A 23645-nucleotide genomic window follows, 5' to 3' on the forward strand; every position below is an offset into this window, starting at 1 on the left:
GTCTGACCACCCAGAGCACAGGAGAGCTATTACTCTCTGTGATTTAAATACTCTATTTTCCTTAATACTAAATTTGTATCAGCTTTGCTAGTCAGCCCAACTCATAAAAAAAAAAAAAAAAAAAAAAAAAAACTAAGACGCTCAGATTATTCTTTAACTAGTTATAGCAAAGCCTATATTCAACCGTGCTGTGGTGCTGCTTTCCTTCCTAGTTAACTAAAAAGGATGCAGAATCTGAAATTATGACCTCCTTCTGCAGCAGTTTCAGTCCTAACTCTTCCCGGTTGTGTGACTGTGGGCAAGTTGTGTGAACACGCTGAGCCTGTTTGTTCATCACTGAAAACGAGAACAATAAGTACCTACTCCAGTGGACCCATTGGTATCTTAAATAAGATATTCTGTGAGAAAAAGTTTGCAAGTCAGAAGGTGAAACACAAATACTAGTTCATGTTTGGAGCCTGATAGTTTTGGCCAGCCAGCTAATGTTTGACCACAGCCGCTTCGTCTTAGGGGATTTCCTCTCACTGGACAAACTGACACCTAGTAGGGGATGAAAAACAAAAGTACAAGCAAGGGGAGTGGACACACACTAGATACGCAGTGAATGGACTTGCACGTGAATGTAAACTCCTCAAGGGAAAGAATCTTGGCCAAGACGAGAGTGTTTCCACTGTGTTGTTACAGCACAGTGACGAATGAAATCCAGAGTGCCTCTCCCTGGTTGTTTTGATTATTTAAGGCCAAAGATGTTTGGTTTGGGATGATCTGAGCTTGCCATTTGCTTACACAAATCTACATTGCTGACCTAATGCTTTTGCCTGCCGAAGAAAATATACCCATTTCTCTGGGTGTTGTCAGCAACACATTAGCGTAGCTCTACACCATGCACTCCATCAGGGGCTACAACCCTAGATGTACAGGACCAAGCTGCTGTGCATGAGTGAAGGAGCACGTGGCAGAGACCCAGGAGGCCTGAAACTGCACGCTGCCCCTAACATGGGCAGTCGCCGCCCCCTCCAGCGGGGGGTGTCCAGGGGCAACGTGACCCTACAGGGCCAGATCTTCAGAGTTTTCAAGAAAATCCACATATCTGGATTGTTACGTGACGTGTTCCTATGTTAAGAACACTTGCTGTGTTTTTGACCTATAGAAATGACAATGTCATATGGTTCAACCTAATATAATCTAGAGACATAAAAAAGAGTTCCCATTTTCCTGCTGTGTGGGAAACCTCAAGAGCCCTCACCCTCTGAAAAAAATTTCTTAAATGAACATGCACATACACTATTAATAACAACAGTGAACAGAGATCGCTTCCTACACGGCGGGATGCTTCTAGGTAAACTTTTGTTTAATCCCCCAGCACCCCCGTAAGGTTGGTTACTATATTTGACCCTATTTTACAAATGAGACCCAAAGCTTCACCGTCAGTTCTTAGTGACACACACGTACATGAGTGCCAGATCCCCTTGCCAACAGAGCCAGAGTCCTTCTGTCTCTTGACTTTCAGGAAGACATTTAAAATGTATGTTACTGCCCCTATGCCCAGAGATGGGCAAAGCAGGGTGAACAGTAATTCTCCTGGCCTCTTCTGGTAAACGTAAATCTCCATATGCCTTGTGTTATTTCACTCAGGCTGCCATAACAGGATATCACCACAGGCGGGGGGTTAAACAGCAGAAATGTATTTCCTTATGGTTCTGGAGGGTAGAAGTCCAAGATCAAGGTGCCGGCAGGCTTGGTTTCCAGCCAAAACTCTCTTTCTGGCAGGTAGATGGCCACCTTCTTGCTGTGTCTTCACATGTCAGAGAAAGAGAGAGGGGGGGAAAGAAAGAGATCTGGTGTAGTGTCTTGTCCTCTTCTTAGAAGGACACAAGTCCTGTTGGGTCAGGGGCCCACCCTCATGACCTCATTTAACCTTAATTACCTCCTTAAAGGTCCTATCTCCAAATACAGTCACACTGAGGAGTAGGGCGTCCACCTGTGAATTTGGGGGATGAGGACACAATTAAGTCCTTAACACGCAGTTCTCTTCTACAGATAATCAGCCTTTCCTGCCTTTTTCTCTTTACTACCCCCTCCCTTGGCCTTCTCCCCACCCAGCCCATGGCATTCAGCTGTTTCCCTCCATCTGCCCCATTCTTTGTGTCCTGCAGTTCATTATTCTACACAGCCTCTCTTTTCTCACTTTTTGTAACCTCTTCACGCATTCTCCTCCTATTTCTCTCTCCCTCTCCTTTCTCAGCCCTTCTCCTTCATCCCAACCATCCCCTTCTCCAAAGTCCTCTCCCCCCTCTTCATTTTCTTCTTGTCGTCTTCTCCAGAACAACCCCTCAAGTCTAAATTCTATTTTTGGTTTGTTCGCCTTTACACTTTACACCCGGTAGGATGTGCCCCCGTAACTGGAGTGCCCCGAGCAGTGGCTGGTACACAGACGAAACCTCATAAGTGGCAGAATGTGGCCTCTTATGTGGCAGAAATCCACACAGGGTTTGAGGCAAGTTAAAAGAAATGTGCAAAGTGAAGCAGTTTAAATGGAAATTAAAAAAAAAAAAAAATCAAAGCCCTGAGACAGAAGAGAAATAAAATGTGTGAACCACAAGATCCAATTTGGTTACTGTGATTGAGCATGAAATTTCACTTCCTGGCAGCCAAAAGCAGAGTCCTTTCAAACTTAAAGTGACCCTTGTAGTCTCTGGTGTGCTGGGGTGAAGGGCTGGAGGAGAGGAAATGAATTCCTTTCCTCTTGCCCTGACCCGGGCAACTGTTTTTTCCATATCTTGGAACAATTGTTTTCTCCATATCTCAGCTTTCTTTTCAACAGTCCATCGATCTCTCATTGGCTATCCAGTGCTGTGTTTTGTTAAAAGCTCACTCAAATCCTATTTAGAATGTTGTTTTGTGTAGTAAAGAATGCAGATCTTATAATGAAGGCAATTTGTAGTTGAAGTTGTTGCTAGGAGGTTGCTAAAGGAAATCTGCAATCTAGTTAATGAGAAAGTTTACTGAATGTGGGTTCAAGCAATAGCTGTGCAGCTCATGGGAGAAAAAATATCAGATAAAGGGAAGAAGGAAGGGAGGAAGGGAGGGGAGGGGAGAGGGGGAGAGGGAAAGAGGGAGGGAGGAGAGGTTTCTCTGAATCCTTTTCTACTTTCCCCTAAAGATACTCAGTTTCCTCATCTTCCCTTACATCGCACTCTTTCCTTTTTTCTGTCACTGTCACCTTCCCTCTGAAGCCTGCAGAGAAACCTGTATCTCCATCTTGGACTACTCCCTCTCCATGAAAACCTAGTCCTTTATTTTCAATGCTTTCTCCTGAACATAGAAATGTAACCATCAGCACAGATTTTCTGTATTGTTACTGACTCAGCCAGTATCCCAAAATGTGCCTAAGACCAACACTGTTATATTAGACTCTGGACACCACGTGTCAATAAGGCCATCGTCAAGCTGAAGTAGAGGTGGCTGGGGTGACCAGAAGATGAGAAGTATTAAAACCACAGCACACAAACAAGGATTGCAAGGTCCTACCCGGGAGATGGGAAAACTGATGGGAGATGTGAGAATCATTTCAGGTATTTGAGTATCTCCTTCGAGTAGGATTTTGGAAGCAATTCTCCAAGATTTGGCATCAATTACTTAGGATTCTAATCCAGAGAGGATTTGACCTGAGTTAAAATCACAGTTCTGTCATCTCTCTAGCCTTGCTTCCTTGGGAAACTAACTCTGCCCATCTCCGTTTCTTTGATGTAAAAAAATGAGGATGATAGTATCCATCTCATCAAGGTTTCTGTGAGGATATACCAAGGTGCTCAATCAATATAGCTAAGATTAATATTCCTGGTACTTCTGTTGACATGCAATAGAAGAGAAAGCATTAGATATACAGGGTTATTGTTTGGATCATAAAGCATAAGATTTTCCTTCCTTCCTTCCTTTCCTCATTCTTTCCCCATCGTATCCAGCTGTACCTTGAGCCTGCAATCGGTAAGCTTTCTGATAACCACAAGTGGCAGATTTCCTTTAGCAACGCCATAGCAACAACTCTAAGTATAAATTGTCTTAATTGCAACACTTACATCCTTTATTATAGAAAACCACACTGTAAGAACAGGATTTGAGCGAGACCCCAAAAGAAATTCAGAAGATGTAAAACAGAGCTTTGCATTATTATATAAATAAGAGAGAGAGTGAGAGGGAGAGAGAGTGTGTCTTAGCTGTGGTTCTCAACCTTAGCTGCACCAAAGGAGCTTTGGAAAAAAATCCCAAAACCCAGGCTGCACCCCAAATCATTACATCAGAATCCCTGATGCTGGGATCCAGGCGCAAATAATTTTTAAAGCCCCTCCAGGTGATTCTAATATTTCAGCCAAGGTTGAGAACTGCTGTTTTTAGAGAAAGTTCGTAGCCAGTGGTGTGGAAAGGATGTGTACATGCTGGTATGAGCACACCAATAATTTTCCAGACTTTAGAGAGGCTTTTCAGGAGAGCTGTGGGAATAGAAATCAGATTTGAAAGGAAGGAGTGAGGGGCTAAGAAAAGTCTACAGCAGGCATAGCTTAATCCTTCAACAAATATGGTGGAACCCAGAAGGCGAGAGTGAGGAAGACAGCTTGAGGAGTTAGCAAAAGGAAAACAAGTTATTTCTAGAATATGGGAGACCTACACATATTTGAACCAAATATGAGTCTACCACATCTTGTACACTTGCAATTTAAATTTGGAGAAATAGTGAAAAAATGCTTGCACTGGTCCAGTAGATGTCATCTTGACGATTTCAAGATACTTCACAGGCTCTTCACCAGTTATGCCCTCTGCTTTATGCCTCACGACTCTTTTCGTTTTCACTGCCATTTGTTCATTGTTCTGCTGTGTGTCAAATATGTCACTTGATGGCTCTCTTAATCCTTACAAAATCCTGTAAAGTGGCTGCCTCCCGTTTTACAGACGAGAACACTTTTCAGATGAGGAAATGAGATTCAGAGAGACTCTGTCATTTGTCCAGAGTCAATAAGTGACAAAACCAAGATTCAAACTTGAGTCTCTTTTAAAAACTGGAAAAGGAGGACTTACATTTGTTAATTTAGGGTGATTTAGTTAAAGTGTTTCAAAATAGAGAATACTAGATACTATCTAAAGTTGGTGAGTGAAGAAATCCGAAGCTAGACATCAGAAGCACTAAAAAATAAACAGTTTAAAGAATTTTCTTCAAGGAGAAGCATCAGAGGGCCTTTTATTTTGAAACTGATGTCTTCTCATGCAATTAGAACTTTATAACATAATGCATTGGTTTCATGATATTCAAACAATAGGAGGTTCCTGCTGTAATGAAGGCATGGTATGTGCGTTGATTGTATACAAATTCAATGGATGGAGAGTGTTACCCAAAAATCTGATGGCAGTTGTCACTAGGGAAGGAAAGTGATGGCTGGGGGACAGGAATAAGATTAGTACCTTTCACTGAATTCCTTTTGTACCTTTTAAGTTTTGATCACCTACCCCCAAAATAATAATATTGTAAAGCCTCTGCCTTTCCACAGCATGGCCCTGTCCAACCCTAAACTTCCAAATAAAAGTGTTACCAAGGCTTGTACCACTCTCCCGAGTTCCTGTGCCCATACTCACTGTTCCTCCTCCATCAGCCCCACCTGAATCCTCATGGACACCTCCGGAATTCCAGGAATAACAGGTGTACCACCCTATGGAGGGCTGTGAATTCACATTTGGACTAATTTTGCAAAATGCTACAAAACAATAAAAACAATTCACCTCCTTCTGTGTTTCGGCCATTCAACAACTGTGGATGATGGAGAATAATGCAAAGCAACGTATGTGACTGGTGACAAGGTGAGAAAGCAGGGTTTTGTAGCCTGGGGGCTGAACCATGGCTGGGGCCAGAGTTGCCTGGATAACTGTCCAGCTTTGTCGAACATGTGTCTGTAAATAGGAAAATAGTCACATGCAATCTAGCACAACTAATGACAACCATAATTTCAAAGTAATAATGAGCATAAATGTTATTTCAAGATAACTGTAATAAATGTGATAATATCTGGAAGTAAAAAAAAAAACAAAAAAAACTTGAGTCTCTATGACCCCAAAGCCCACAGTCTTTTTACCCTGCCCCTGTGCCTCCAGATAAAGCACAAATTCAACCCTTGGAGAGTTGCATGCTTCCTTCGAAATCTGCAAAATGACAAAAAACTATGCCCTGGAAGGTGATGTCTGGGCTCCAGGACCTCTGGATGAAATGAATGAAAAAGTGAAAGTGTATCAGAGGCTGCAGAAGGGCTTGAGCAAGGTACAAAGCCTTTCAGAGAGAGGTGGGCATGAGGTCTCTGTCTTCCCTGACACAGATGCCCAGGCAAGGTAGCGGAAGGGCAGCCAGAATTAGGGTTGCCCACAACTGACACTAACCTGAAAATGCCATGTCCTGAGCTCCATGCTCAAGTGCAGCGGGGTCTGGACAGGAATGGCCACTCTCAACATCACTCCTCTCTGCCATCTGCCCACACCTTCCTCCTCCCTGGGCTTGTCATCCTCGCTGATTTCTGCCTTCCAAATCATCCAACGCGTGCCAGCTCATTTGGCCATCTCCTCTTGCCGAAACTGAACCTCCGCGTCCCTTGATTACCCCTGAAAACTGATTAGTATTCATTTGTAAGCAATATTTTCCTCCTAGTACATCCGGGTGTATAGGGTCCAGCGGGCTGCTTTGATTTCTAGGATATTAGCTTAGAGGAGAAGGAAATTTAATAAAAAGTATAATATGAGTTCCAAATAGCTGCATCGTCTGTGTCAAAGAGATGATTTCCATTTGGGCTGCCATCTGTCGATATTATTACCAGTTAGCCCTTATACTCAGATGGGGGAGTGAATAAAACATTGTTTTTCCTTCCAATCAAAAGGCCTGGAAATTGCTGATGCCATGTCCACAGGAAAGAGCCAGCAACATTTGATGTTGCCTTTTCAAAACATAGTTTAATATTGTATTTTAAAAGAAACAAGGTCATTCCAGGACAAGTTTTAAACTCTTTGAGAATCAAGTTGGGTAAGGCCATAACAGACTGTTTAGTTTGGACAGACAAATTGCCAACATGCCCATAAAAGGAAGGATCAACTGAGCATGTTCTTTTGGCTCTTATTTTCAGATTTTCTTCAAAAGTTAGTCTAACAAAAATTCAAGTGAAGGCATGCAATACACCCATGAAATCCAAACACTTCAGATAGAGCTCGTATCTCACACCAAATCAGAGCAGGGAATGTGTGGTAATTTGAACAAGATTCCTGTCTATGATGTCCTGGATTGATTACAAAATTCATCAAAAGAAAAGGTGGGGGAGGGGGGCTTCTCTGGTGGCACAGTGGTTAGGAATCCACCTGCCAATGCAGGGGACGTGGGTTCGAGCCCTGGTGCAGGAAGATCCCACATACCGCAGAGCAACTAAGCCTGTTGCTACAACTACTGAGCCTATGCTCTAGAGCCCATGAGCCACAACTATTGAGCCAAAGTGCCGCAACTACTGAAACCCATGTGCCTAGAGCCCATGCTTCGCAACAAGAGAAGCCACCACAGTGAGGAGCCCATGCACCACAATGAAGAGTAGCCCCTGCTCGCCGCAACTAGAGAAAGCCCGTGTGCAGCAACAGACCCAACACAAGCAATAAATAAATAAATAAACAAAGAAAGAAATAGGAAAGGTGGGCATTTGCTGAGTGCCCATTTTGTGTCTGGCATGTGCCTAACATCCTAACAGGTGCTGGATGAACATTACCTCATTCAGTCTTTCCAGTCACCCCTTCAGAATGGTATTGGTCCCATTTACCAAGAAAGAAAAAGAAGTAGAAAATGTGGCAAGTGTGTGGGCAAGATATGAGTTGAGGAGTGAGATTGAGGCTACTGTATAGCCAAAATGTGTTTGAATCAGTGAATGAATGAATCTTACAAGGTAACAAACAAAGAAATACATTATACAATGAGTTGATAAGCCTTGTATTCATTTCAACCTTTGAAAACTGGAAGCTGATGTTTCGTGTGAATCTAAATCTTCAGTCAAGGGTCATCCCAATATTCCCGAATCTCTGTGAGGAATCACCACCATCTCCTCCTCCACAGCAGGTTGGTGGTCGACTGGTTGAGTGAACTTAATCCTCATCACAACCCACTTTCCAACTAGAGAAAATGAGAATCAGAAGCCTCAGACTTCAAAAGAGAGAAGGTTGGACAGGATCTTGAAAGGACATGGACCCACACACCCAGTGGAGAACAGAAAGAAAAAAAAGAAAAAAGATTTGAGATGGAATCCTTGGTGAAGGCCAAATAGCCCTGTTTGATCAGAAAATAATGTTCTGGAAGGAAAGTAGTGAGATGAAAGTTAGATAAGGGTTGGAGAGGGCTCAAACCGTGAAGGACTCAGAATACAAGGGAGGTACTTTTGACTTTATTTTCAAGGAACTGGGAACCCACCAAAGGCTTGAGGGAGACGTGAGGGAAACAGAGCTTTAGCAGGATTAAGCTGGCCATGGTTTGGGGGAGGGACTGGATGTAGAGAGACCAGCTGGGGGACTTTCCTCAGGAGAATTCCATGACACTCAATGCCATGGCTGCTGGGAGTCTCTGCGTGCCATTTTGGCTGAACTGTGTGCTGTTTGGAGGAGGCAGGCGTCTTTCGGCTGTCTGTGCTCTGTTTAATGGGCTCCCATGGAATGGCCTGATTCCCGTGGTCTTTGATGTGGAAATGTCATCCTGACAGTGAGAGAATTCCAGGAACTCTTCCAGCAGAGAACACCCGCTAAAGAAGGGGCCCCTCCACCAGCATGTTGACTTAGGAAGCGAGGAGATGGTGAATGAGAAGCAAGCTGCTTGAGGAAAAATGTGCTTGCCTCTTAAAGCATTGCTTCCAATGCCCTAGAACACAAATGTAAACTACAGCCCCAAAGCAGGACCGTCAGAACGTGAAGGGCTCACTTGAACTTCATGCTTAAAGAAAATTTTCCATAGAGACGTCATTGCCTCACCCCACCCAGGCTCATGTCTGCACCGCTAGATCCTTGCTTTTATCAGAGCGATCTCCAGAGCCCATTGCATTAGGAACATCCTAACCAGGCCTTGCTTTTAGAGGGGTAGTGGGTCTGTGCATATCACAGGTTGTAAAAATCCAAGAAGACGGTGTGGGAGAAAAGGCTGGAGACATAAGATTGCATCTCAGCTCGCTTAGACATCTGATCTTGGGCAAATTTCTTCGGCTGCAGAGTAGTCATAGAAACATGAGGATAAGATGAAATATAGATGATAGCATTACACTCAAAGTAAGGGGTTGACTACAGAGGTCAGCAGGACCATAAATCAATGCCTCTGGTTGGGGGGGGTTCCGGTGGCGGCGGGGGGGTAGCAGCACACCAGGCAGGAAATGCAAATCAATGCAGTGGACTGAGCGAAGGCCTGAAAACCAGAGCTCCCATGCCCCACCCAACGAGGGTACCAGCTACTGGGCCACACTCAATTTACTTTCCAATGTTTAAATCATAGCAACTAAGTCACATCATCTGTAAAACCCCAAACAAAGTAGTGGATCAAATTCTGCTGCCAGTTGACAGACATGGACTGGCTGCTTGCAAACTGTCATGCTCAAAGCCCAGTTCCGCCACTTGCTAGTTGTGTGTGTTTAGACACGTTTCACACCTTCTCTAAAGCTTACTTTTCTCATGGAAGAAACATGGATAAGAAGGGCCATGCAGAGTCAGTGGGAAGTTGTTGTATAACAAAGGGAGTCCAACTCGAGGATGGAAGATGCCTTAGAGGACTGGGGCAGGGAGGGTGGGGGGGACTCGAGGGGGGGGCGTCAAGGAAGGGAAGGAATATGGGGATATGTGTATAAAAACAGTTGATTGAACCTGGTGTACCCCCCAAAAAAAAATAATTAAAAAAAAAAAAAAAAAAAGAAGGGCCATGCAGAGAGCAGGAGAGCAGGGCTGGAGATTAACTGGGATCAGGTGTACACAGGGCTCAGGCTGGAGCTGGGGATGGAGGCCCCCTGATGTGCCAGACATTAACCCTTTAGTTACGGGTCTGCAGGGAGGTCTACTGGGTGGGAGGTTGGCACAACACCTGTCACCAAAGTCCTTCATATATTTTTCAGTCTCCTTAATGTTCAATAAGTGACAACAGTTATTTTTATTAACTGAAGTACAGCTGATTTACAATGTTGTGTGAGTTTCTGGTGTACAGCAGTTACACATACATATATATATTCTTTTTCAGATTCTTTTCCACCATAAGTTATCACAAGATATTGAATATAGTTCCCTGTACTATATAGTAGGTTCTTCTTGTTTATCTATTTTATATATAGTAGTGTGTATATGTTAATCCCAAACTCCTAATTTATCCATTCCCCCCCTTTCCTCTTTGGTAACCACAAATTTGTTTTCTCTGTCTGTGAGTCTATTTCTGTCTTGTAAATAAGTTCATTTGTATCATTTTCTTTAAGATTTCACATATAAGTGATATCATATGATATTTGTCTTTCTCTGTTGGACTTACCTCACTTAGTATGATAATCTCTAGTTTCATCCAGGTTGCTGCAAATGGCATTATTTCATTCTTTTTTATGGCTGAGTAATATCCCATTGTGTATATACTCCACATCTTCCCTATCCATTCATCTGTTGATGGACACTTAGGTTGCTTTCATATCCTGGCTATTGTAAATAGTGCTGCAGTGAACATTATATTGCACGTATCTTTTCAAATTAGAGTTTCCATCTTTTCACAACAGTTATTTCTCAGGCCCGTTAAGGTTCACTGCTACTCCTCATCCAGAAAGATTTTCATGTCACTCAAAACTGTGCTCTGTTATGGGAAATTAAATAGGAGGAAAACACAGGCCCTAACCATTAGAGGACAGATGATATTTAAATAACTCATCACAGAAAAAGGCAATGTCACTAGACTTGGGCTGTCCCTGACCCCTGACTTTGTTGGGTTTGGTTTCCTCCATCAAGGTCTGGCAGGTGTAAAAGGATGGTCTGGCCCACTGAAAAGCCTCAGGTACTCCACTTGGACAGCCATCTGTCTTCTGAATAATCAGGGCTTTGGGATTGGGGTGGGTGACTAAGCATTTGAGAGTTGGGTTCTGTGAGTCTGTTAAGATTCCAGAAATCCATCAGTCTTTTAAGAACACATACAGGAAGTTGTTATATAACAAAGGGAGTTCAACTCGAGGATGGAAGATGCCTTGAGGACTGGGACGGGGAGGGTGGGGGGGACTCAAGGGAGGGTGGGGGGGAGTCAAGGGAGGGAGGGAATACAGGGATATGTGTATAAAAACAGATGATTGAACTTGGTGTACCCCCAAAAAATAATAAATAAATAAAATTAAAAAAAAAAAAAAAAAGAACACATACAGTCAATTCTTGCTGTTCACAGTAGCTATGTTCTATTTAAGGTCATTCCAAAGACAAAATTAGCAAATTCATTGCTCCCAGGGGAAATACAAAGTCAGGTTCCTGCAAGTCTCTGGTCACAGGATTTTCAGCAATTGGCCTACGCATACCCTTGTGTTACATGTGTTTCTGTTTAAAGACATTTTATTTAATACATATTATTGATTCATTAGTATTGAATGCACAGCAACAGAACTGTAACTCCTGCCTGAATGATGCTTATCTAACACATATATTTTTTCCATAAGGCACATCACAACCCCTTGCACTTAGGAACACTAGACAGCACTTCTCTGCTTGGGGGCCAACTTAAACAGCAAAATCACCAACAAAAACCAAAAAGTACAAAAAATGTGGCAGCACACAGACTGTGAAATGGATATTTGTTTATAGTATGAGAGCTGAAAGAAAAAAGCAAAGCATAGTCTTGATTGACCTCAGCCGGGAACATGCATGTCAGGTGACTCAGGTGTTTTGCAGTTCTGTATGTATCTGCAACCAACCAAGAAAAGCACTGTGACTGTTGATTTTGGGGCTGCACATAAATTTCAGCAGGTAGGCGAATTTGCAAATATAGAATTCACAAATAATGAGTATTGACTGTATGTAAAAGTTATTCATACACCTAGCATTTGCATTTAAATTCAGCCTGCATTTAAACCTCAGTCAATTTCTATCAATTCAACCTATTTTTAAGACCTATTTGTATTAACTAGCCCAGAGGATGGATGTTGAAAACCATAAAATGTTGCTTTGTAGAATTGTTTTTTTTCCTTGAAAGGACACAGACACCAAATGGAATTATCCTTGAGACATCTTACCAAGATGTCTCAATAGCCACTTGCATATTTTAGCATGAAATTGATTTTTTAAAAATCTTCCTATTAAGCAGACTCTCTTCCTGGAACTTCTACTAATTGATCCTAGTTCTGCCCTTGAGAACTACACAGAACAGGGTCAAGCCTCCTTCCACAGGATGGTCTCTCAAATACCTGAAGACATGACCAGTTTCCTCTTTCAATATGGCAATTTCCCAGGTTCCAAATCCCCATTCCTCACAATTACCCTAATTTCACCATCTTTGTTACTTTCTTGGAACATTGTTTCTAATCTATCAGAAATTAACTGCCATGTCCTGCTTAGGCTCTAGAATGAAATGAGAAATGAGTAGCCTCAAATTCTGGTGGTTAATGTAAAAATACGCAACTTTATTGAGGAGTACATTGGCAATATATGTGAAACCCTTTAAAACAAGCACACCCTTCTGTGTCGTAAAATTTACAATAAGAAAATTATTATGGACATACACTACAATTTAGTTACGTGGAATTCCCTAGCTGTCCAGTGGTTAGGACTCCATGCTTTCCTTGCCAAGGGCTCGGGTTCAATCCCTGGTCAGGGAAGTAAGATCCCGCAAGCCATATGGCACTGCCAAAATAAGAAACCCACAAAAAAATAAAATAGAATTTAGTTAAGATGATCATTACAGAGATCTTTATTATCCCAACATGTGGAAACACCCAAGAATAGAACAATATTAAAGAAATCATAGCACATCCATACAGCCATTAAAATGGCAGTGTGGACAAATCCACACTGACTTACATAGGTATTTATAGAATCATAACAGAAAAGAAGATTATAAAAGAGCGGTTACAACCTGATTACATTTTATTAAAACGTCCATCTATAAGAAAGGAAAACATTTCCAAGAGGTTAACAAAAGCTCTCGAAGTTCAGTTCAGTTTAAAGTGTTTCCCTTCTTCATCTACGTTTTCCTACAATAAGCTATTACATTCATAATAAAAGAAACACACTCCTGTTCAGTGTTTTAAAAGATTTCAGTGAAAACACCCTTTGGTAGCTCTCTGTTGCTTTCAGAAAAGAGTCCAAACACCTGGCTTGGGACACAAGACTTCTCGTGATCTTACCTCTCAGGTTCTATCACCTAACTGGCCTCGCAAGTAATTTCCACTTTGGTCACAATGAGCCATTTGAAATATCTCCAATTTTCACCCCTGCATTCCACCTCACACCTTCTGCTTGAGATGTCCTCTTGGTTTAGAAACATGCTTGGGGAGAAAATCCAAAAATTACACAATTGGCAAAACCAGTCCCGGCTGCCTGTCTCTGAAGCCCATGCCGCCTCCCCAGGATCAGAATGAAAAACTGACAGTCAGCGTGATGTTTTTCTAATTCTCTTGGTGCCATGTTTGACCTCAGCATAGGCAAGTGACTCACCTGAGCATTTACAACATTATCTGGAAGAGAAAGAAAACCCTGAAGTACAGCCCATTCCATTGACATATATACAGAGGGTCAAAATGATTTCAAAAATGTGTTTCTTCTTTTGGAGAGGAACGGTCCAGGGTATTTGGAGCAATATTTTAGCCAGACATTAAAGCCTAGTTCGCCAGTCTATGCCCTGTGTGTCAGATTTCGCTAATCTGCCCCACTCTGACTTCTTTGTCTCTTTCATTATAAGTTAATATTGAATTTCAAAAGCCAAATGGCATAGATAAATTCCAGATGGCTTCCCGAATCCCTAAGTCTCACATTAGAATAAGAAGAAACATTGCTATGTAGGAGTAGAGGGTTACATTTTAATTCACTGAAAAGCCAAAAGGATCTCTGGGCATACTTCAGCCTTTATTTCACCAAGAAAACATATGAACTCTTTGGACTTTCTTAAGGAGTTGAGTCCTCAAGATTCACAGCCCAGCTGTCTGACATATGTTCTGCTTTATTTCTCCCCTTAAGAGGTAAAATAACATCATCATGAAATGCAGGGCCCCAGAGCCAGACTATGTCAATTCCAATCCAACTAGGTGATTTGGGGTGAGTCACTTAAACTCTATATTCCTCAGTTTTCACATCTGGAAAATAGGGATAATCAGAGTACCCATCTCACAAGGTTGTTGTGGAGATGAGTGACAACAATTTAGAGTATTCAGCGCAATGTCAGCCACACAGCAAAATGTTTGCACTCATTATGACCTGAGGTGTAAGTACAGAGAGCTGATGGAGCCTGTCTTAATGACTAGAAATTCATTTCCCTTCTTTTCCTCCAGATAAAAGGGCTTAATCCAAGGTAAAAGGAGTTCTCATCCTTCTGTGAGTGACTAATAAGCTAACTTCAGATCCCAGACCTTTCCCCTAAGCCTGTTCCAGACCCAGACCTCCCTACCTGAATCAGCATTCCTCAACCTTCTGCCTTGGCCATGCCATCCCACCAACGTGGCATCCAGGATAACTTCATTTACGTAAATGTACAAGCTCTGTCCTCGGAGGATTTGTGAATACAGCTTCACAACTCCAATTAATTACAGGAGATCATATATGTAAAGCACCAAAGCATAATAAGTGCTCAAAAAAAGATCCTTTTCTTCCTTCTTTTCCCCACCTCCAGTAATGATTGATGCCTATGTTTGCAAGAAACATTTAATTATAACCATGCAAGACCTTCATTGCTCACCTTCAACAGAGAACTTATAGCCTATGTAACCTTCAGCATCTCAGTTTCACACCTCTAGACCATGCATCCATATGCCAGAAGGCAACAAGACAAACAGTGCTATTTCACACTTGATGTACATTTTCACCTCTCGATAGCAATAGAAGCTTGTGTAATATTTTAGTACGCACAGATGCCTTTCACATACATCACCTTACTTTTATATCAACACTTTTAAAAATAATTTTATTTATTTATTTATTTATTTACTTACTTATTTTTATTGGCTGTGTTGGGTCTTCATTGCTGCTCTCAGGCTTTTTGTAGTTGCAGAGAGCAGGAGCTATTCCTCATTGCAGTGTGCGGGCTGCTCATTGCAGTGGCTTCCCTTGTGGCAGAGCACGGGCTCTAGGGGCGCGGGCTTCAGTAGTTGCGGTACATGGGCTCAATAGTTGTGGCTCGAGGGCGCTAGAGCACAGGGTCAGTAATTGTGGCACACAGGCTTCGTTGCTCCACGGCATGTGGTATCCTCCTGGGGCAGGGATCGAACCCATGTCCCCTGCATTGGCAGGCGGATTCTTCACCCCTGCACCTCCGAGGAAGCCCTCAACTCTTTAAGTAGCTACTATTGTTGTTGTTGCTTATGTTATCAGCATGGAAAACTAAAGCCTAAACCAATGAAAAGACTTGCCCCAAATCTTGCAGCCAGTAAGTGACTCTGTGGGGATTTAAACCTGGATTCTCTGCCTTGAAGTTCTTTGTTTTCTTCGACCCAATTTCCCTGCTGAAGTTATAGGATTAAAGAGTGCAAACCTTAAAAGAAGCCTCATGAATTCTTTGCTTGCATCCATTTCCATTGGGTTTTCTGTTTTATTTTAAGCTCTGATTTTTCGGTTTTCTCTTATGCTGCCATGGTTGGCAAAATCAAGCCCAGCACAGTCATTCAGCCAGGTTGGAGCTATTTCTGTAGGCTATCATGATTGTGTATTATATGGTTGGTTTAAAAAAAAAAAGACGTTTAATTGGTGTTTTTCTTTCAAGCAGCATTCTGTTATACTGCAGCCAAATAATGCCTCATCTACAAAGAAAAATGAACTATTCCAGAAAGTTTGTTCAAAAAGAGGCCAAATCTTTTGCAACCATTAAGTATTATATACAAATCTGAAAATAATCCATATTGAGAACAGGATGGGAAGGTACCGTAAAGCTGTGTCAGTAGGGAATGTTTGACTTTATGTAACAGAAACTCAACTTCAGTGGCCTGGCTAAATAGGGGCTTATGGTTCTCACCTAAAAAGAAGTGAGTTTGGAGGTTTGAAGTTAAGGTTTGGTACAATGACTCCACAAGGTCATCAGAGACCCAGGTTCCTCTACCTGTCTGCTTTTCCGTCTTGGTATGTGACTCTCTTTCCCAAGATTACAAGATGTCAAGTCTACATCAATGTCATGACTGCCTTCTGTGTGAAGGCAAAATGCAAAGAACAAGATCTGAACAGGTGCCACCAGCTGTCTTTCCCCTTTAGGAAGTTTCCCAGCAACCTCTTCCATCAACCTCTGCTTACATATCATTGTCTCTACTGGGTGGGTCACATGACCTTTCCTGGCCAGCGGGAGTCTGGGAAGATGGGTATTTAATGTGTCCCATTGCCTCCCCCAAACGGATGAGACCTCTGTTACTAAGAAAGAATAGCAAAATCAACATTGAGAAGCAACTAACAGAGTCTGCCAAGAAGACTGCCATTCGCTGGGGGCCTACAATGTGTTAGACACAAACTAAGACAATGCTAAGAAAGAAAAAACACTATCCTTGCATTAGACCTAAAGAAAATGATATCCAGAGAGATGGGAAATGTGAAATGCATTTTTCTCAGAAGATCTCCATGTGGATTTTTCTCATGTGACAATGCCTGGCACAGAATAGACACTCAAAAATGGTTTTACATGATTCCCTTTACTTTGTCCTCTCTCACAAATGAAATTAGAAATGCAGTACCTGCTTCTGCTTGGAGTCCCTTTATATCTGCATTGATCTTGTGACTGTCTAACTATGCCTACTGTTCTGGCCAGTGTGTCCATATCGCCAGCCTCTGGCAAACACAGCACTGCTGAGTTTATTAGATCATGTCAAATCTTTCCTGCTTGGTACATTCTCTCTTTTTGATTTTCTCTCCAGAGTTGTAATGATATTTTTTCACTTGTAACTTCATCAGCTAAGACATAAATAGCCTTTGGTTTGGTTTGGTTTTTATCAGTGTCTTCTTTTGGTTGGCACTTAGTAGGAGCTGAATGGCATCCATTGAAAAAATGAATCTCAGCCTCATCATTTACCAGCTGTGTGATCTTGGACAAGTTTCAAACCTACCATGATGGGAAAAAAGAAATGCTTGTTTTCAAGTTGTTTATCATGCTGCAGCATTATAGCTGCAAAAGCTGATGACTACAGCCTGCCACCAATTATTGAGGGAGGGAAATTCATGCAAAAGAGGTGTTTAACAGATAATGCCAAAGACATTTACTATAGAAAAATATCAATGCTGTAACAAGACTTGTTTCTCTAATATTTGTTAAAATTAACAGACAGTCCTGAATTATAATAGCCTCACATGTAATAAATGCTAAAAAAAATGGCACAGGGACTTCTCCAAATCCTACTCTGAGGTTTTCAGAGCATGTAGAACACCACCATGGAAAGAAATGTTTTCCAAGCAAGCATTATTCTGTTGTGTCAGTGGGCAAGCACATGGGATGCCAATGATAAAAGAAAATACCCAGAATGCTTATCTCACCGATACAACTGCATTATGTGCTTTAGGTTTGAGTTATGGGAAGCAATTAAACAATCTCTGCACAGAGAGTAGAATGGGTAAAGAATCTCTCCTTTCTCAAAAACTGAATCTCTTTTTTTGTAAGCTCTTTTTTGAAATATAATTACTTTACACTGTTGTGCTAGTTTTTGCTGTTCAACAAAGTGAATCAGCTCTATTTATACAAATATCCCCATAACCCCTCCCTCCCACAACTCCCTCCCACCCTCCCTATCCCATCCCTCTAAGTCCTCACCCATCCTCAAGTTGATCTCCCTGTGTTATGCAGCAGCTTCCCACTAGCTATCTATTTTACATTTGGTAGTGTACATATGTCAATGCTACTCTCTCACTTTGTCCCAGCTTCCCCTTCACCCCCCACCTCATGTCCTCAAGTCCATTCTCTACATCTGCATCTTTATTCTTGCCCCGTCACTGGGTTCATCGGTACCATTTTTTTTAGATTCCATATATATGCATTAGCGTACTGTATTTGTTTTTCTCTTTTTGGCTTATTTCGCTCTGTATGACAGACACTTGGTCCAGCCACTGCACTATAAATATTGCAATTTCATTCCTTTTTTATGGCTGGGTAATATTCCATTGTGTATATATGCCATATCTTCTTTATCCATTCATCTGTCAATGGACATTTAGGTTGCTTCCATGTCCTGGCTATTGTAAATAGTGCTGCAGTGAACATTGTGGTACGTGTTTCTTTTTGGATTATGGTTTTCTCAGGGTATATGCCCAGGAGTGGGATTGCTGGGTCATATGGTAATTCTATTTTTAGTTTTTTAAGGAACCTCCATACTGTTTTCCATAGTGGCTGTATCAATTTGCATTCCCACCAACAGTGCAGGAGGGTTCCCTTTTCTCCACACCCTCTCCAACATTTATTGTTTCTAGATTCTTTGTTGTTGGCCATTCTGACCGGTGTGAGGTGATACCTCATTTTGGCTTTGACTTGCATTTCTCTAATGATTAGTGATGTTGAGCATCTTTTCATGTGTTTGTTGGCCATCTTCATGTCTTCTTTGGAGAAATGTCTATTTAGGTTTTCCACCCATTTGTGGATTGGGTTATTTGCTTTTTTGGTATTAAGCTGCATGAGCTGCTTGTATATTTTGGAGATTAATCCTTTGTCAGTTGCTTCAGTGGCAAATATTTTCTCCCATTCTGCAGGTTGTCCTCTTCTCTTGTTTATGGTTTCCTTTGCTGTGCAAAAGCTTTTAAGTTCCATTAGGTCCCATTTTTTTATTCTTGATTTTATTTCCATTATTCTAGGAGGTGGCTTGATTGTCAGTGAAAATCAAAGCTGGAGTAAATTTGGAAATCTTATATGTGGCGGCCTGGAGGTTTATCCCTACCAAGGTGTAAATTCACACCAGTATTGAATGGGGTTTCCATCTTTCTTGACACACTTATGTATCCAACCTCTCTTCACAAAACATCCAGTGCAACTGGAATTTTGGAAGCAATAGCAGGTTTTTGGCACCATATACAACTTCATACATAGGGTATGAGTCATAACCTAGTGTCTTTTCGAGGCACTTGTTAGATAGTAAAAGGTAGCTCTCAAGAGATTTCTTTTTGTCAGGCAGTATAAACAACTGGAAATATATTTGTGTGCTTAAGAATCCAACAGACGTGGATTTGATTCCAGATATGCTGTCTAATAAATGTGCGACACTAGGTATGCTACTTATCACCACTGAGTTTTTTTCTCATCTGTAAAATGGAAATAATACTGAAGTTGGACCAAGTGAAATTGCCATATCCAAAGTCAAAAGAAGTCAAATATTGGCGATTTCCTATGGTTCAGCCTGTACCTGTTTCACAGAACTGAGTCCAGAATAGAAGACTAAGTCCATGTACGCCTACAAGTCACAACTCTGTTGTTGCACATGACAGACACCCAACTCAAGCTAGTTGTAGAAAAAGGGAATATATATCAAATCACCACAATGTACAGTTTAAATATCTTTCCATTTTATTTGTCAGTTATGCATCAATAAAGCTAGAATGTTTTTTAAAGGGGAGAGAATGCATTAACTCATGTAATTGGGCAATCTAGGAATGGTGCCAGCTTCAGGCATGGCAGGATCCAGGGGCTCAAATGATGCTCCGTATCCTCTCTCTCTCCCTTTCTCTCTCTCTGCAGCCCCCCCTCCTTCTGTGTCTGTTGACTGTGTCATGCATGGTGGACAGTGTGACCAATGATAGTCTTCACCAGAAGCAAAAGGGACTACTCTCTCCCAAAGGCTGTCTTTCTTGTGTTACATGTTGTGTCAGGTGCCAACTACTAGGCTTGGTCCCTCCAGGTTGACTTTCTCGCCTCTAGGGAGATGGCAGGAGCAAAGGGTACTGTACATGAGAGCCTGATTAGAGCCACATAAGATAGGGAAGCAGTACCCAAAGAATACTGGGGTACTAAGCAGGAAGGGGAAAAAAGTCCACTGCAGTGTGTACAACGCTTATTACAGATCCTGGCACACAAAAGATGTGCTAAAATTAGCTGAAGAATTTCCTACGTTATAGTCAAAGAACATAAGACAAAATGACCAACTTTTCTCAATTTGCCCAGGACTTTCTTGGTGTAACACTGTAAGTCTCACACCCTGGAAAATTCCTCAGTCCCGTGTAAACTTTCCTGGTTTATCCAGACTATCCCTGTTTTAAAACTGAAAGTCCCACAGCTGGGGAATCCCCTCAGTCCCAGGCAAGCCAGGACAGCTGGTCACCCTGCTCAAAGATGGCACTTGTAAGTGTAAATCTTAACTGCAGTTGAGGTCTTGTTAGGTCAGTTTATTAGTTGTTGAATGATGTGCTATGGTACACCGAAAACCATTGAAATAGTAGGTAGATGGTCCAAGGGAAAATGCATAACCGTGTCTTTTATTTAGTTACAGGATCAACCCCTTTGCTTTGCCTTCTCCCTCAGCTTTCTTTGTTTTTCTTTTTTTTAAAATAAATGTATTTATTTATTTATTTATTTTGTTGGCTGCATTGGGTCTTTGTTGCTGCTCGTAGGCTTTCTCTAGTTGCGGAAAGCAGGGGCTACTCTTCATTGTAGTGCGTGGCCTCCTCATTGTGGTGGATTCTCTTGTTGTGGAGCATGGGCTCTAGGCTCGAGGGCTTCAGTAGTTGTGGCACACGGGCTTTGTTGTTCCACAGCATGTGGGATTTTCCCGGACCAGGGATTGAACCCATGTCCCCTGCATTGGCAGGCGGATTCTTCACCACTGCACCACCTAGGAAGTCCCATCTTTGTTTTTCTTTTAGTGCTTTTCTTTCTCCCTTTTCCTTTTCCTTTATTTCCTTCCTTCCCATCTTCCTTCCTCTCACTCTTCTTCTTTTGCTTTTCCTTTCTTCTTTGGCAACATATTCACCTTTCAAATAATATGTGATTTAGATGTTGTTTGTTATCTTCAAAGGAGCTGTTATGTGTTGTTTGCCTAAAACACGTCAGCTTCCGTAAATACATTTATCTTGGTTAATCCACCAAGTAAGTGGAAACTTCACTGTTGATTAGGACAAGAAGTGTATGTGCAGTTACTGTGGGCTGGCTGAGCCAACATGGTCTTGATGCTGAGCATGAAGAATGAAAAAATTGGAGGAAAAAAGCAAAGCAGAGAAGATGGTGAATATTATGAAATGAGGAGACTGGAGACTGGAAGAGCTTGAGACTGAATTCTTTCAAGGGACATTTTGGTTTAACTGTTTACATTGGGGTTGCATCTACTACTAATGGAAATTGCTGAGATCTGGGAACTCTTTCTTCTTTTAAATCAATATTGTCATTAATTAAGCAATGTAAACCAGGAAATCCTTCTTGGTTACTAACTATGCTTTGAAGCCAGGCCTGCATTTGAATGGTTTCAATCAAAATCTTAAAATAAAATTAGAAAGAAAGCAGTGTCTAGTCTTTGAAGGAGAGCTCTCATTGAGGAAAACAGCCTTCCGAATTAGACTTTAGTGAGGGATGAGAATTTTGCTGCCCTTATTAAAGTGCTAAATTTCTAAAGAATTAATGCCGCTTTGGAGGCAAATTCAAATACTCCCTCATGACAGGGGTTCCATCCACAAATCAGGGCCATATACTGGGGATTTCCACTACATTTAGGTTTTCCAAATAACAGCATTCACATCACTTTCACAATTTTTGTCATTACATCGTACCACTTGTACCATTTATTTACATAACATTTTCTTATAAATTTATTTTTTTAATTAGTTAGACGAAGATGATGTAGCCAATGCAGTTCATTAGGGCTCATGCATAGCAGTGTCCAGAGAGCCCAGGCTGACTCTTAGACCCTAATGATTTTTAAACATTTGAGGGAAGAAAACTATTGTCACCCACAAGAAAAGCAATTACTCTGGTGGCATTGGAAAGGCTTGGAGCCTCACCACCTGGCTCTTATCTTGGTTCTACTTTTTGGTAGCCTAGAGATTTTGGATAAGTGACTTTTTCTCTCCATATGCTTGTTAGTATTAATTAAGACAATGCCTAGAAATAATAGGTGAACAGTGCTAGCACTTAAAAAATGTTAGTCAAGATTTCTTCTTAGTCCATTAGCAGAGAGAATGGCTTGCATTGTCCTCTAGGGCAGACAGTTCATTCATTCTGGGAAAGCCAATTAAATAGGGAATGTAATGCATACATTACGTTCAGAAATAAATGGTTTCAAGTCATTACGGTGCCTTACAGGAAATAATTTTTAAAAAAATTTAAGTTGAAGCCAGAGGGCATCTCTGCAGAGGAGGGCACTTTGGGAGGAAATGTATCTAGCTCCTTAGGGACAAAAGGTGTTACAATGTGTGTTGCTAAACTGGCTTCCTCCGGACCAGATTCGTGTCACTTGTAGTCATTGAGTCAGGGGCAAGAATCAGAAGGGGAAAAAATATCTTTTACCAAGATTTTGTGAGTCTGTTTTCACATGTTAAGCTGATTAATGGTCCAAGTGGGAAAACACAGCCCAGAGTTAGGGAGAGGTTGGGCTCCCCTTCCTCTGCAGAGAAGCCAACCTCATTTTGCTATCACAAGGATTTTCAATAATTTTTTAAATATTCTATTCTCTATATGATTATTTGAGGGATATAGGAAAGCTGTTTTTAGTGCGTTCATTCTTTTATCTGGCAGCCATATTGAAGGTATATAATCTCTAATAGCCTCTTTTAAAATGTGCTTGCATGGTTTAGGTGCACAATTGTATCACCTGTCAATAATGATAACTCTGCTTCCTCCAATCCAATTCCTGTACCTCTAATTTTTTGTTTCCTGCATCATCACATGTAAATTATTTTACCATTATTTAGGAATGATTAAAATAGTATTATATTTTTGATCCACTATGATTAGGATGACTTTGAGAATGCAGCAATTAAAAGCCCAAGAAATAGCTAAAAATCTGTTGCAGTCAATGATGTAATGTGACAATGTTCTGGGCAAAGACAATTGGGTAAAAAAGCAGATGGAAAAAAACTACCAATGAGCAATAATTTTTTCATTTTTTTGTTGAAGTATAGTTGATTTAGAATGTTGTGTTAATTTCTTCTGTATAGCAAAGTGATTCAGTTATACATATACATACATTCTTTTTTTATATTCTTTTCCATTATGGTTTATCATAGGATATTGTATATAGTTCTCTGTGCTATATAGTAGGACCTTGTTGTTTATCCATTCTATATATAAAAGTTTATATCTGCTAATCCCAAACTCCCAATTCATCCCTCCCCCAACCCCCTCCCTCTTGGCAACACCAGTCTGTTCTCTATGTCCATGATCCTGTTTCCATTTCATAGATCCGTTCATTTGTGTCATATTTTAGATTCCACATATAAGTGATATCACATGGTATTTGTCTTTCTCTTTCTGACTTACTTCACTTAGTATGACAATCTTTAGTTGCATCTATGTGGCTGCAAATGGCATT

General features: G+C 41.3%; 1 protein-coding gene across 6 annotated transcripts in view; it reads left to right on the forward strand.

Moving 5' to 3' along the window:
- The window catches only part of C1QTNF7 (C1q and TNF related 7), a 108462-nt gene that overhangs the window by 9578 nt on the left and 75239 nt on the right, over positions 1–23645 (forward strand). The gene's annotated exons all lie outside the window — the stretch shown is intronic.

The sequence above is a fragment of the Hippopotamus amphibius genome, chromosome 13 (genome assembly GCF_030028045.1).
Source record: "Hippopotamus amphibius kiboko isolate mHipAmp2 chromosome 13, mHipAmp2.hap2, whole genome shotgun sequence".
Lineage (NCBI taxonomy): Eukaryota > Metazoa > Chordata > Mammalia > Artiodactyla > Hippopotamidae > Hippopotamus > Hippopotamus amphibius.